This window comes from Oncorhynchus clarkii, chromosome 32, assembly GCF_045791955.1.
Source record: "Oncorhynchus clarkii lewisi isolate Uvic-CL-2024 chromosome 32, UVic_Ocla_1.0, whole genome shotgun sequence".
Taxonomy (NCBI): domain Eukaryota; kingdom Metazoa; phylum Chordata; class Actinopteri; order Salmoniformes; family Salmonidae; genus Oncorhynchus; species Oncorhynchus clarkii.
Genome location: NC_092178.1, coordinates 34,512,266 through 34,520,884, shown reverse-complemented (window position 1 = coordinate 34,520,884; position 8,619 = coordinate 34,512,266). Strand labels below are relative to the sequence as shown.

The window sequence follows — 8,619 nt, the reverse complement described above, 5'->3', positions numbered from 1 at the left end:
ATGACAGCCTAGGAACAGTGAGTTAACTGCCTGTTCAGGGGCAGAACGACAGATTTGTACCTTGTCAGCTCGGGGATATGAACTTGCAACCTTTCGGCTACTAGTTCAATGCTCTAACCACTAGGCTACCCTGCCACCCCAATGATATGTTACGAATTACAATTCTTCTTACAAATAGAATTTGCATAATGTACTATATGTTACGAATTTGCGAAACTTATGATATGTTATGAGTTCTAGCTAGGTGGTTAACGTTAGCGAGCTGGCTAACGTTAGCTAGGTGTTAGTGTTAGGGTTTAGGGTTAAGTTTAGGGATTAGCTAAAAGGTTTAAGGTTAGGGAAGGGTTAGCTAATATGCTAAATAGTAGCAAAGTAGTTGAAAAGTTTCTAATTAGCTAAAATTGTCTGTGATTAGATTCGAACTCGCAACCTTTGAGTTGCTAGACGTTGGCGTTATACGCCCACTCATCCAATGCGACCAATCACCCTACTTCAATTTTTGCCTCAAGTAGCCATCTTTCTTATGTAACCATACCAAACGTAACATATCATACTCATTTCAGTGTCCCAAATTTACGTTTACTATGTTACTTACAGTGGGGCAAAAAAATATTTAGTCAGCCACCAATTGTGCAAGTTCCCCTACTTAAAAATATGAGAGAGGCCTGTAATTTTCATCATAGGTACTCTTCAACTATGACAGACAAATTGAGAAAAGAAAATCCAGAAAATCACATTGTAGGATTTTTTATGAATTTATTTGCAAATTATGGTGGAAAATAAGTATTTGGTCACCTACAAACAAGCAAGATTTCTGGCTCTCACAGACCTGTAACTTCTTCTTTAAGAGGCTCCTCTGTCCTCCACTCGTTACCTTTATTAATGGCACCTGTTTGAACTTGTTATCAGTATAAAAGACACCTGTCCACAACCTCAAACAGTTACACTCCAAACTCCACTATGGCCAAGACCAAAGAGCTGTCAAAGGACACCAGAAACAACATTGTAGACCTGCACCAGGCTGGGAAGACTGAATCTGCATAAGGTAAGCAGCTTGGTTTGAAGAAATCAACTGTGGGAGCAATTATTAGGAAATGGAAGACATACAAGACCACTGATAATCTCCCTCGATCTGGGGCTCCACGCAAGATCTCACCCCGTGGGGTCAAAATTATCACAAGAACGGTGAGCAAAAATCCCAGAACCACACGGGGGGACCTAGTGAATGACCTGCAGAGAGCTGAGACCAAAGTAACAACGACTACCATCAGTAACACACAACGCCGCCAGGGACTCAAATCCTGCAGTGCCAGACGTGTCCCCCTGCTTAAGCCAGTACATGTCCAGGCCCGTCTGAAGTTTGCTAGAGAGCATTTGGATGATCCAGAAGAGGATTGGGAGAATGTCATATGGCCAGATGAAACTAAAATATAACTTTTTGGTAAAAACTCAACTTGTCGTGTTTGGAGGACAAAGAATGCTGAGTTGCATCCAAAGAACACCATACCTAACTAGCATAACATCATGCTTTGGGGCTGTTTTTCTGCAAAGGGACCAGGACGACTGATCCGTCCGTGTAAAGGAAAGAATGAATGGGGCCATGTATCGTGAGATTTTGAGTGAAAACCTCCTTCCATCAGCAAGGGCATTGAAGATGAAATGTGACTGATCCGTGTAAAGGAAAGAATGAATGGGGCCATGTATCGTGAGATTTTGAGTGAAAACCTCCTTCCATCAGCAAGGGCATTGAAGATGAAATGTGGCTGGGTCTGTCAGCATGACAATGATCTCAAACACACCGCCCGGGCAACGAAGGAGTGACTTCGTAAGAAGCATTTCAAGGTCCTGGAGTGGCCTAGCCAGTCTCCAGATCTCAACCTCATAGAAAATCTTTGGAGGGAGTTGAAAGTCCATGTTTTGCCCAGCAACAGCCCCAAAACATCACTGATCTAGAGGAGATCTGCATGGGGGAATGGGCCAAAATACCAGCAACAGTGTGTGAAAACCTTGTGAAGACTTACAGAAAACGTTTGACCTCTGTTATATACCCTTTGTTGGCAATGACAAAGTATTGAGATAAACTTTTGTTATTGATCAAATACTTATTTTCCACCATAATTTGCAAATAAATTCATTAAAAATCCTACAATGTGATTTTCTGGCCGGCAACTACGACCGCAGAGCGCCACCCGAACGGGAAGGGGAGCCACCTTCGGTAGGAGTGGTGACAGTGAGGTATTGTTTGTTTTGTTACATGGTCTATTAGGAGCTCTGTTTATTTCTGTATTAGTCCTCCCGTGTATCGTAGTTTTTGGCCATCCTCACTAACGATGCCTTTTTGCCTCCTCCCGGCCTGCACTTTTGCCCATCAGATTTCCTGTCGTCAACCTCTTGCCTGATCTCTCGGACTACGTTATTAGCCTTTTCCCTGCCTGTACTGTTACAGGCAGAGGTTGGAGCCCCTTTTGGAGCCCCTGTGTATGACCTTCTGCCTGTCCCTGGACCCAGCTACCTGCTTCCTCCTGTGGTCCTTTGCTAATAAACCCTGCTGCGCCCTGCGCTTGAAACCAGCGCTCTGTCTCCCATCGTATTCATTACACTTGGGGAACTTTAATGCTGCAGACATTGGTTAGTACACTTCTACAGATCCGTGCCTCGACACATTCCTGTCTCGGTGCTCTACGGACAATTCATTCAACCTCATGGCTTTGTTTTTGCTCTGACATGCACTGTCAATTGTGGGACCTTATATAGACAGGTGCGTGGCTTACCAAATCATGTCCAGTCAATTGGATTTACCACAGGTGGACTCCAATCAAGTTGTAGAAACACCTCAAGGATGATCAATGGAAACAGGATGCACCTGAGCTCAATTTCGAGTCACATAGCAAAGGGTCTGAATACTTATGTAAAACAGGTACTTCTGTTTTTAATGTTGTATAAATTTGCAAACATTTCTAAACCTGTTTTCGCTTCGTCATTATAGGGTATTGTTTGTAGATTGATGAGGGAAAATGTATTTAATCCATTTTAGAAAATGTCTGTAATGTAACAAAATGTGGAAAAAGAGGTCTGAATACTTTCTGAATGCACTTTACTTTTTACAAGAACCGGAGCACATGACTTGACAAGTCGTTTACAGTTTTTGACAAATCACAAAGCAAATAAAATGTTATCACCTCACATATCATCACCCCGAATACAATCCTACTGCCTAGCCTAACCGTGCGAAAGCTAAACAACGTTGCCAGGATTGGATGAAGCCATTTTAGGGGAGTTTGTGAGGGGGTTCATTTAATTTTTAAATTTTCAAGTCCATGGTTGAGTAAAAATGGGGGAAGGTATCATGGGGGGATATGATGCAGGAAATATTACTATGATGGGGATTTATTAATAAATGGGGGGAAAACACAGGAGAAGTTTACAAGTTAATTAAAAATAAAACCCCTGAAAGGAGGGGTCTGAGCTAGCAACCCTGAGGCACCATAGTTACAATCTGATGCTGCGTTCAAAACAACTGGGAACTCTGACAAAAACGAGGTCTGACTGGAAAAATGGTTTTGAACTGTCATCCAACTCGGAATTCCAACAAGATAGCTGACTTCTTGATTTTACCTATTTTTCTGAGTTTCTAGTTGTCTTAAGTACCATATGTCACAGGTCAAGTTTTCTTCCTTGAGTGTACTACCCGAGGTTGCCACTGGAGAGCACCCTTGGGTTACTTCCAGTATCCAGGTGACCCTGATTGGGCTTATTGGGATCACCTGCTCAGGTCTCATGTTTTGTTCAGTGTTCTCTTGCTTTGTTGTTTTGTTATGAAGAGCTTAAGTAAATATTCTGGATTTACCCTTACCTCCGTCTGCTGTGTTTCTCTTCGCCTGGGTCAGAGTTCATACTAGCATTAATGTCACACCATATGTCAGTTGAGTGAGAGGATAAGTTCATTAGAGTTAACTGCACCTCAGATTGCAGCCCAAATAAATGTTCAAGTAAGAGACACATCTCAACATCAACTCTTCAGAAGAGACTCCGTGAATCATGCCTTCATAGTCGAATTGCTGCAAAGAAACCACTACTAAAGGACACCAAAAAGAAGAGACTTGCTTGGGCCAAGAAACACGAGCAATGGACAATAGACCGGTGGAAATCAGTCCTTTGATCCAAATTTGAGATTTTTGGTTGCAACCGCTGGGTCTTTGTGTGACGCAGAGTAGGTGAATGGATGATCTCCGCATGTGTGGTTCCCATCGTGAAGCATGGAGGAGGAGGTGTGATGGTGTGGGGGTGCTTTGTTGGTTTCATAGTTTTTACAATGTAGAAAATAGAAAAAATAAAGAAAAACCGTTGAATGAGTAGGTGTGTCCATACTTTTGACTTGTACTGTACATACATATATACAAACATACATACAAACATATATACAGTATGCTACAGTAGAAACGACAACACGATATACAGAAAATAAGGCACTTATTATTTGTAAGTGTAACCGATGTGAAATGGCTAGCTAGTTCGAGGGGTGCGCGCTAATAGCGTTTCAATCTGTGACGTCACTCGCTCAGACCTTGAAGTAGTTGTTTCCCTTGCTCTGCAAGGGCTGTGGCATTTGGGCCGATGGGTAATGATGCTTTGTGGGAGGCATTTGTAGATGTGTGCAGAGGGTCCCTGGTTCGAGTCCAGGTAGGGGCGAGGAGAGGGACGGAAACTATACTGTTACATAAGGAAAACAACAATGAAGGCAATGCAGTCACCAGCCAGAAAATGTGCCATGGGGAAAAAGTTAGTACAAGGCCTGTTCTGCCAAGAGATGCGCAAATGTCTGCATATTAGATATGGGAAACACTGGGGAAGTGCTTGGGCTCTTGTCAAATAGGGAAGTTGGTCTGGTTCAGTTAAGCCTCAAAAATAAATTTACCACAACAGTGAAATTGGCTACTTATGTGAATTAATGAGGCCGGACACAGCTCAATTCAAACTGTTATTAGAAAATAAAACTTGACAAGTTTGGTTTGAGGGCAGCACAGGTTAACTGTCCTGTTGCATAACAATCACATTTTGGAACAGTAATTGCATTCTCACATCACATGCATTAAAACAACTAATGCTGGGGCAACCGTTCGATATATTTGGAATTCATGTGTGAAAAAATTACGGTAAAGGTTAAAGTTTGTAATAGGCTTAAAATACAAAAATATCAAAACAACGTTCTATGGCTAGCGCTCACTGTTGCCCCTATTGGCCAGATTTCACGTCATCTCTGATATCCTCAGACATGGATGATGGATGTCTAATACTGACTTGTATCACGGTTGATCTGGCTGCAAAATGAGCAGAGATGCTCCTCTGGGTGTAACTGTAGATTTGGAAACTAGAAGAGCTCTTGAGTAGAATGGATCCCCCTTTTATTGCGGCACAACATAGTGTGTAGCCTAAAGTGCGATATGTATGTCCAATATGAAAAAAATATTGGATTTAAGAGGATTTTCCACAATAACTAATGTTCTATTATTTTCGCCCTAACTATTAATTTACTAAGGAATGATATCTTATTCTGAAGGATTCCAAAAATCCGTGACCCGGAAGTACTTAGTTATTCTTGCCTGTTGTGACAGTGGTGTAAGGAAGCGCTGACCCAAACAGTGAACAGCGAGCAACGACGACGTATCCTAGCTCAAACACAGAAAGCGAAACATTTAATACGACGACTGGTGAGTGTATAATTTTCGGCTGTCATACATAAACTGCATGCATTCGATCAGTGAGTGGGCTAATAATACCAGGTTCCAAAGCCACACCAGTATAAACAGCTGGTGCCTGGACGGGGTGGTCATTCGAGGATTATACCGAGATATATGACATTTTACACCTGTCATGTTGAATATCAATAACATAAGTATTTAAGCATTATTATAATGGAAGAATCGCATAAATCATTGTCGGTGTTTCCACTGCGCAACCTTGCCTACTGATGTCGACTGTGAGGACGGTTTTTAGAGATGATTTGCTTGCTTAGCCAATGGCTATGTTCAGCTTGTTAAAACAACAAACTTGGCTACCTTTTCTTATGGGTCATACATCTAGGCTACTCATGCATCTTCATGATTATTATAATTTGTTTTTCGTTTGCAGGGTTTCAAATGGAAATGTCGATTAAATATCTGAATGTGTCTTCATTTGAAACGAGGCAGTGCCGGGTGGGTATAATTTGTGGAACGTTCCAACAGGAATCCGTTCCAAAAACTTCGTAAATAACAAGGTTGCCAACAAGCAACGCATACAGAGTCGTATAACAGTAGAATGAGATACCGGGTAGGGAGTGAGCTATGTAACTACGTTTTTCACTCACCACGTTTATTCGGAAAAAATGTCTCTTCGTTCTAGTAGCCTCCACCATTTCTCATTCGTTGGTTTAGTTATTATTTCCGGTGTTCCTGCATTTGCGGGTGAACTCTGATGCGCCTCAATTGGGGAATCGCTGTGGTTGAAATGTAACTAATGACCGCAAGCCCCAGTGTTTTATTAGCTAGGTGGCTTGTACACAATTGTTACCGATGATACTGTATATACCTACTCGTACTACAGAAGCATGCATTGTATTTTGCCAAGTTCTCTCTGTGTTAATCCTTTTCCCCAAATATAGCAGGTAACTTGTGTCTATGTCGATGTTTTTGAGTTCATCTTGCCTAGTTAAATATAGATAAAATAAATTAGAACATGTAAAATATATACTTTGACCTATTTCAGGTAACCCCAAGATGCTTGATTCACCACACCTGCTTTTGAATGACTTTCCAGTTGTTTGTGTTTTACATTCCGACTTTTGAACGTCTGTTTATTGGACATATATATTAGTGTCTAATAAAAAATAGCAACTTATGTAAAGCATCCCATCTGTGTTAAGGTTAAAGTGTGTGTATATATATATATATATATATATATATGTGTGTATGTGTGTAGTGTAGGTCTTCTTGATGTCCACTAGGTGTCAGCACAGCTTCAATAATGTCACACCTGGTTCACAACATGTTTTTCATGTGTAACAAATCAAATTGTATTTGTCACATGCGCCGAATACTACATGTGACTACCTTACAGTGAAATGCTGAAATGAAGCCCTTAACCAACAATTTAGTTGTAAGAAAAATGTGTTAAATAAGAAATAAAAGTAACAAATAATTAAAGATCAGCAGTAAAATAAAAATAGCAAGGCTATATAAATGGGGTACCGGTGTTCCTTTCAAGTCCAGTGGTGTAAATTACTTAACAAAAATGTATTTAAACTACTCCACTACATTTTGTTTATATCTGTTTTTTTTGTATCTGTACTTTTACTCTCTGTTTCTTTACAACATTCAATTTTACTTCGCCACATTTTTAAAGAAATTCATATATTTTTTACTCCATACAGTTTCCCTGGCACCCAAAAGTACTTTATGCATTTGAATGCTAAGCCGGACAGGAAAATGGTCCAATTCACACACTTATCAAGAGAACATCCCTACTGCCTCTGATCTAGCGGACTCACTAAACACATGCTTCGTTTGTAAATTATGTCTGAGTGTTCCCATGGCTATTTCATAATTAAAAATACAAGAGAATTGTGCTGTCTGGTTTGCTTAATATATGGAAGGTCAAATAATTTATACTTTTACCACTGACACTTAAGTATCTTTTATCAATGAGGTTTACTTAGTATTTTACTGGTTCACTTTTACTTGAGACATTTTCTATTAACATATCTTTACTTTTACTCAAGAATGACAATTGGGTACTTTTTCAACCACTGTTCAAGAAGTTTAGCACCCAATACCCAACATTCACTTGGTGGCTTGAAGTAGGAGTGCTGAACTAGGATCTGTTTAGCATTTGTGAGTAGAATGAATAACATTACTTTGACGGGGTGTGGGGGGTACTGATTCCAGTTCAGCATTCTTAGCCTGAGACATTTCATAAATGCGTACAGAGGAGCACTTTTCTACGATCAGCTTTGCCTAGATCATTCTGAATCAGTTGTCTCTGGAATAACTTTATATGGACAGCGGTGGGTTTGTTTGTAGATCAGCACTCCTTCTCAACACCAGTTGCTGTACCCTAACATTTTATTATCCAATTTCCCTTAATGTCTATGTCCTTCCGGAACCCCACCTCAACATTGTTCTGTCAAGGCAACAAAAGCAAGTTGGCATGCTCTTGAAATGAATTTAACTCACAACCTCTCCTTTGGGAATTCACCACCATATCTACAACTATTTTTAAACTATCTTAACATGTGGCTTTCTTCAGGCGGACCAAGACTAGGAACACTTTTGAATGGTCTACAAAGAATGGCCCCAGGTAAAAGTTGGCTTTTACAGAGTATGTTTGTATTGTTACTCCACAGCATAGTATGCTATCACAACTATCACAACTACTGAAATGACATTTGAAACAAGGTGTCACTTCATTCTTGCTTTTTGATGGGAACTAGCCCCTTTTCCCCTACATACCTCTGGATTGCTCTTTCAGACCCACAAAGGCAACAAGAAAGAAGTTGCTACATTAACTGTTTCTCTGGGATTTGAACTAGGGGGTACATACCTCAAGTTAGCTCTTTCATGACAACAAAAGGCAACATAAAAA

The 8,619-nt window shown here is 40.5% G+C and overlaps 1 protein-coding gene across 1 annotated transcript in view; it reads left to right on the top strand.

Annotated features, from left to right (window-relative positions):
• The first annotated feature begins 5,618 nt into the window (after positions 1-5,618).
• LOC139391992 (dyslexia-associated protein KIAA0319-like protein) overlaps positions 5,619-8,619 on the top strand; it is a 43,929-nt gene continuing 40,928 nt past the window's right edge. The window contains exon 1 of the mRNA XM_071139608.1: positions 5,619-5,708. The gene's annotated coding sequence lies outside the window, so the exon portion shown is untranslated. The remainder of the gene's footprint in view (positions 5,709-8,619) is intronic.